Source organism: Hyaena hyaena, unplaced genomic scaffold (assembly GCF_003009895.1).
Source record: "Hyaena hyaena isolate Hyena2069 unplaced genomic scaffold, ASM300989v1 scaffold_1501, whole genome shotgun sequence".
NCBI classification, from domain to species: domain Eukaryota; kingdom Metazoa; phylum Chordata; class Mammalia; order Carnivora; family Hyaenidae; genus Hyaena; species Hyaena hyaena.
Genome location: NW_024082133.1, coordinates 274,944 through 282,112, shown reverse-complemented (window position 1 = coordinate 282,112; position 7,169 = coordinate 274,944). Strand labels below are relative to the sequence as shown.

The following is a 7,169-nucleotide window of genomic DNA, read 5'->3' as shown; positions in this document are numbered from 1 at the left end:
ATTTCTCAGGACAGAACCTAAACTCAATGAGTAAAGAAAATATGTTTGACCTACTCATGTATCTCCGAGGCCTATTACATAAAAAGACCTCAATAAAATGGTCATAGGTGAGTGGAGAATGTGTATCACCAAACTGACAATTTCCCAAAGAAAAATCAAGTAGTGGGATATGCATTCTTCTGTCACCAGCTGATAAACAAAACAGAACAAAACAAAACACTTCTTTCTAAAAAGATAACCTAAAAATCTTGCTGAGATTTTTATTTACCATACTGAAATGAACAAGATAAAGTAAAGTACCCACTTTTCCAGAAGGAAAAGTACCCACACTTTCCAAAATAAAAACAAGGACAAATGCCCAAAAAACTTTGCTTGCTTAGATTTGAATCGGGGAATGACACTCATGATATAATTTTTTCTGTAATTTAATATAATTTTGAGCCAAAAATTATAGTGAAAACATATAATTTTTCTTGCCTATGGGATAATTTCTTTTTTACTTATGGGAGGTATTTATTTCTGTAAAATCCTTCCTGACCTGTAAGTTTTTAATATCTTGATCTTCCTAAGAAGATGACATAGAGTTATCTAAACTTTCAAGCAATTTGAGCCATTTCTTTCGTGGCTGTAAATTCCATCATCTAAAGAAGAGCTTTCATAATTTCTGGTTACCAGAAAAATGCTGTGGACTTCAAGTTCCTGACTGCTCTTACTTCTCCTCTGTTAAAGGGGCTGGAGTTTGGGGAGCAGATATCCAATAAGACAGTGCATCCCATTCTGGACTCTATTTCAATGACCAAATTATAAGATTTTCTCCCGCATTGTTTAGAGTAAACATTTTTAGTGTATCCTTCTCAAAATGACTAAATCCTTGAGTTTATCATCTGGAGAGCATTATCCATAACTAAATTCCATAAGATATATTGTTGCCTCTCTTGACACCTTCCGTGAGAGCCATTTTCAGTCTTCTTGGAAAGGCATGGTTATAAGTGGGTAATGACAACAAAGAGTTGATAAATAATCTTTAGTGATAGAGAGGGCCTTGAGTCTTGATTAGTTTCATTCTTTTCCTTCCACTTTTCTTTCTTTTCCTTTCCTTTTCTTTCCTTCCTTCCTTCCTTCCTTCCTTCCTTTCGTTCTTTTGTTCTTTCTTTCTCCCTTTCTCCCTTCCTTTCTTTCTCCCTTCCTTTCTTTCTCCCTTTCTCTCTTTCTTTCTTTCTTTCTTTCTTTCTTTCTTTCTTTCTTTCTTTCTTTCTTTCCTTCCCCCTTCCCTTCCCTTCCCCTCCCTTCCCTTCCCTTTCTTTTCCTTTCCTTTCTTTCTTTTCTCTTTCAGTGTGTGTGATGAAACATATGCTTACCAGTTTTGGTGAACATGGCCTCTGGGATGAGACTGCCAGGTTCAATATCTACTTACAACATGTTAGGTGTTGGGCAGAATACCAGTGTGTGCATTGTTTGCCTTATTTGACCATGAATAACATCTACTTTACAGAACTAAATAAGATAATTTATACTTAGTCTTTGGCACAGTGTCTCACTCATATTAAGTGCTAAGTATTGGCTACGATCACTGCACACGGTATGGATTCTGGTTTTATATTTTTGTCACCAAGTCTTCATAAAGTTCTGTCTTTGTCTTACATTCCTTATTGTAAATACTATATAAAAATATTCTTCTCCAGTCTTTTCCCAGTGCCCCCAGTTGTTAAACCCTATAAGGCCAGTCCAAGGACTGCTGCCACTTTTCTTTATGTAAATTGCCTTTTGAGCTTCTTTCATTTCATCAGACTTACTCATTACAATGCCACATGTAGGCTCATCATGTATAGATGACTCCCTCCTCCACTGCCATCTCTGTTCCACAGCCACTTAGGACCCTTCAATAGCCTATGTCCCAAAGACTGCTATCTTTGACTCCCACATCTCTCTCTCTCTCTCTCTCTCTCTCTCTCCCTCCCTCCCTCTTTCCCTCCCTCCCTTTTTGTCTCTCTCTCTTCCACAATGGAAGAACCAATCTATTTCCTAGAGAAACATCCCATAATTCTGATGGCATGAGGGGAAAGGTACACATATGTACATATATTAGTCAAACGATCCTGCCAGATATTACTTGGCCTCAAAACGCTTTTTGAGTTCTGCTGATAAAGCATCCCAACATAACTATAACACAGAGTCAAAGAGGTCGTTTCTCACTTCATTCCTGCTGCTGTTTGAAGGACAGGATGAGTTTTCTTCACTCTTGAATTGTGTATTAACCACTGTATGTTTGTTGAATATGCAATATTTATATGGCTACAGTCTACCTATCCTCTCAGTTATTAGTAAATATGTTAGTTCCTATACATGGAGGTTCTGTAATGATAAATGAACTAACATATGAATGATAATTATACCATTGGAACATAGCAAAAATTCAAAAACTATATGATCATTAAAAGTAGATATTGGTTTTGGTTATTGAAGCAGTGGTTTTGTTGTTATGAAAATGAGAAAATTATAGAAACATTTTGCAAATGGAAATTTGTTAGAAAAGCATCCATACTTGACATGTAACCTTATTAGCAGTGAATCATTCAATCTAGGCACCAAAGTGAGATGAAGAAGACACTGAAAGCCACAGTTACATGATATTAACATTCTAGTTAAAATGAATTTTTCTCAAAACTTGTTTCCACCCTAATATCTAGAGTCTTGGAGATTGGGGGAATTTTAAAATATTTATGGAATGGAAATGACCTCAACAGCCCTCCTCTAATGTTTACTGTGAAAACAAGAGGGCATTTAAGGGGAACTGAGGTCAAAGAAGTGCAAACAGGATCTGACTATAGTCTGCCATATTCTCACAAATTTTTATTTCTTTTTTTATTGTGTTACTGGATCGCTAGATCCTGCTTACTCACTTCTTAAAATTACATTTCCCTTCATTTATCAACAGTGCTTCTTGAAGATGTTGTTAATTGACAAAAATATTTCTGAATATTCTTTCTCTCAAAATGTTAGTAACCTGCATTAATTCTAGTGAAAATTCACTTTTGCTTCATAAGAAACAATTTCAAGTGTTTCTGATATAATAGTGTATATCTGAAAATTTATAAAATACAGAGTAAAATGTTTCAAATACTTCCTTTCCCCCTCTCAATTACTAAGAAATAAGCTATAGGATCCTTTGAGTATACATATATTAGAGATCACTTCAATCAGACGTGTTCATATCTTCACCACAGTTACTCATGGAACCTCTCTGGAAACTCTTTCCAGAAGACAGAAGCTAAATTATTATTGTTCTAGAAAATCCAAGGGAATATCAGGTGGACTTGATAAAGTGACCTTCACTGTGAATTACATAGATAGGAATAATAATATATATTTGAAATTATACAGGATAAGATGCAAGGTGTGACACTCATTTATTTTCCCTCAGACGCTTCAACACTGAAATAGATAATAGCTATGTAAACTTGGAGTGACTAATATTTACCAAACAACAGCAATTTCCTCATATTGTGAATTTTCATGTATGTATATTACACATAGAGAGAGAAAGGATCTTCCATTCACTCTTCCCATACTCTTACCAAGCTAGATCATTCAGTTTCTGTCAGAGAAACGGTGTTTAGGAGCAGAAATCAGCTTTACACACCCAATGTGAACCCAGGTAAAAATTTCCAAATGGCTGCCTCTGAAAGCTCAAAGGTTCCATGAAGAACAGTGTAGAGAATGCAGTCTCAGGTTTACCCACATTTTGCTGAAGTTTCCTAAAACTTCACCTTAGTGGACATGCTAAAAGCTCCATCTCTCATGAGTCATATGGGGAAACTTTCATTCTTGCCCAAACATAGCTGGGTTCTCAGCATGTGTTTTTATGGTCTGGCTCTTTTTGATTCCAGGAAAGTAGTATTAAATTCATAAAGTGCCATAAAATCTGACATAAAACAAGAAAATCCACATTCACTGGTCTAAGTGTTTGTTCATCCATTCTTGAAGAAAATTTATCAGTATTTTGAGAAGAAAATCACAATACAATGAAAATGGAATTTCAATCTGCTTCAGGTGGATTAAGAAAGAGCTGAGCTACTAAAGCAATATATATTCAGTTTATAAAAAATTTTGAAATAAAACTTATCTTTTAGCTCCACAAAATTTAATAACTATTAAATATTAAAATATGTAGGAACAAAATCCACCAGTTGAAGCTTGCTTTTAATAATGGTTAAACTTGTGAAACACAAATGCAAAGGAAGGTAAGAAGAAAAGATGAAGAATAAAAGAAAAAGAGAAATGAGAATGAAAGGAAGGAAAGTGAAAAAGGAGAAAGAAGAAAACTATACATATTAAAAGAAGAGTATAAATATATATATTTCACTGGACCATAAACACCTTAAAAATTTGAAAGAGTAGAAATCATATAATGTCTCCTCTTAGACCACAATGTAATTAAAATAGAAATCAGTAAAAGAAAGATGTATATTTGGGGAGACCCAAAATATATAGATATTAAACAATATGCTCCTAAAGAAAACATGGGTCAAAGCAGAAATCCTAAGAAAAATTAAAAATGTTTTCAACAAAATGAAAATGAAAACAAAACTATCAAAATTTGCAGGATACAGTGAAATCAGTGTTTAGAGGGAACAATGCATAACAATGAATACATATATTAGAAAAGAAGCAAGACCTAGAATCAATAATCTAAGCTTCCGTCTTAGGAAACTAAGGGAAAAAATAAGGACAGATAAAATCCATGGTAAGCAGGAGGAAAAAATAAATTAGAGGAGAAATCCATGAAATTGACAGCAGAAAATCGATGAAGTCAACAAAACTAAAAGCAAGAAGTTGTCTGTCTACAATATCCAATTAGAAAATATATTTTATTTCAATAAATGTGAAAATATAAATTTTTCTCTAATAAAGTTATAAAGTACACAAACAATATAATACAACTACAGGCCTTACTAAAATATATAAAATAAAATAATAAAATAAATGGAACTCTCTTGGTGTGGGTTCTCAAAAATTAATAAGATGAAGTTTAAGAACTTTAAAATAAAAAATTGTTTTTATTTAATCATTCCTTAAAATAACATAACATTTTAACTTTTCATCAGGAGACAAAACGATTAATACAACATTTTGAGAAAAAAATAAAAGATATCTTTATTCTCAAATATTTAAATATAATATAAAATTAAATAATGTGAGATGCAGGAAAAATAGTAAAATCAATAGAAACCTCAAAAGCTGATTTAATTATTGATATTAATGTGATATAAAATGAAGATATATTAAATCAGTGGGGAAAGAAAATAATATTAAGCAATCTGGAAATTATTCGTTATCAAAGGTAAAAAGCAGGTGCAGATAATTCTTCTTTTCTTTTAGAGAGAGAGACCACAAGTCGGGGAGAGAAGCAGTTGGAGAGAGTGAGGGACAGGTGGAGAGAGAGAGGGGCAGCGTGAGAGAAAGAGAATCTCAAGCAGGCTACACACTCCATGGGAAGCTCAACACAATGCTTGATCCCATGATCATATCTGAGATCATAACCTGCGCCTAAAGCAAGCGTTGGACACTCAACTGACTGAGCCACCCAGGTACCCCCAGATAATTCTATTTTTATGAAAAAACAGAGCAAATTTAAGATCACTCTTTTTTTTTTTTTAAATATGGAACACCTTAGGAATTTGTGTGTCATACTGGTGCAGGGGCCATGCTAATCTTCTGTGTATAGGATCATTCTTTTCAAAGTTAAATATGATAAATGAAATAATCAAACACAGGAAGAAAATAGAGGTAAATATCAGAATAAGTATTTATTCATCTGAAAAGATAGTAGAGATTGATGGAAATGACTACAGAAAAATAAAGTATTCTATAAGTCAAATGCATCATAAGGAAAATGAGAAGTAAGTAACAAACTGGGAAATATATATAAACAAATTACTAATGCCCTTAATAACAACAGGATATTCAAATAGAAGGGAAAAGGTTAATACATCCAAAATTTAAAAATAGTTAAGGCACTTGAACTGGAGATTCACAAAAAAAGAAATACAAATGACCAATAAACTTAGGAAATTATTGTCAAAGTGCAAATAATCAAAGATGTGAAAATTCAATCATTAATGAGATTTCCCCCATTTTACTATTTTACTAATAATACTAATGAAGATTAATGTGTGTATACATATATAGATACATATATATTATTCCTTGATTGTTAAGGAAATTATATTCACTTAAACTGATAGTATGTAACAATTTTTCAATTTCCCTGGAAAATAACTTGGCAATATGAATTGAAAAATCTCAAAAACAGTGTGCGTTTGTTTTGAACCAGTAATAGAAAAATAATCATAGGTGTTCTTACAGTTATGACAATGAAGAGTTGCAGCCAATCTAAATGTCCAAAGAGGAAATTGGTAAAAGAAATAGTAGTATAGGTATATGATATACAGACATCAAAAATATTTAACCTAATTATGAATTGTTCATGATGAATTGTTATTTTAAAAGGATAAGCTATAGAATGGTATGTATAACATGCTCCCAATTTAACCAAATTAGCAAAATACACACACACACACGCACGCACATAAACATGATAGTGTGTGTGTGCCAAGTGTATAAATGCATACATACAGGAATAATTATTCTGAATTTTAAGATTACAAACAGTTTTAGGTTTTATTTGTTTTTCTGTCAAAATTTTCTACTGTGGGGCGCCTGTGTGGCGCCTGTGTGGCTGAGTTGGTTAAGCTGCCGACTTTGGTTCAGGTCATGATCTCACCACTGGTGGGTTTTAGCCCCACGTGGGGCTCTGTGCTGACAGCTCAGAGCCTGGAGCCTGCTTCAGGTTCAGTGTCTCCCTCTCTCTCTGCCCCTCCCCCGCTCATGTCTCTCTCTATCTCTCAAAAATAATAAATGTTAAAAAAGTTGTTAATAATTTTACTGTGGAAAAAGTTAATTCAGACAATAAAACTTGAATTTTGACTTCAATTAAGTAAAAATAAATTAAATAAATGATTTGGTCTATGATACTGATTAAGGATAAAAAGGTAGCATAATCCAATCAAAAGTATTTGTAAAGAAGAAAACAGTTTAAAACTCTGTGACATGTTGTCTTTAAAAATATAACACATTTAGAATGAAGTGTTAAAGGAATGGCAACTTCA

The 7,169-nt window shown here is 33.1% G+C and overlaps 1 non-coding gene across 1 annotated transcript; it reads right to left on the bottom strand.

Moving 5' to 3' along the window:
- Positions 1 to 5,654: 5,654 nt before the first annotated feature.
- LOC120225745 lies at positions 5,655 to 5,759 on the bottom strand. Its single transcript, XR_005526885.1, has one exon. It is a non-coding gene; the product is annotated as a U6 spliceosomal RNA (small nuclear RNA).
- Between the last annotated feature and the right edge of the window lie 1,410 nt (positions 5,760 to 7,169).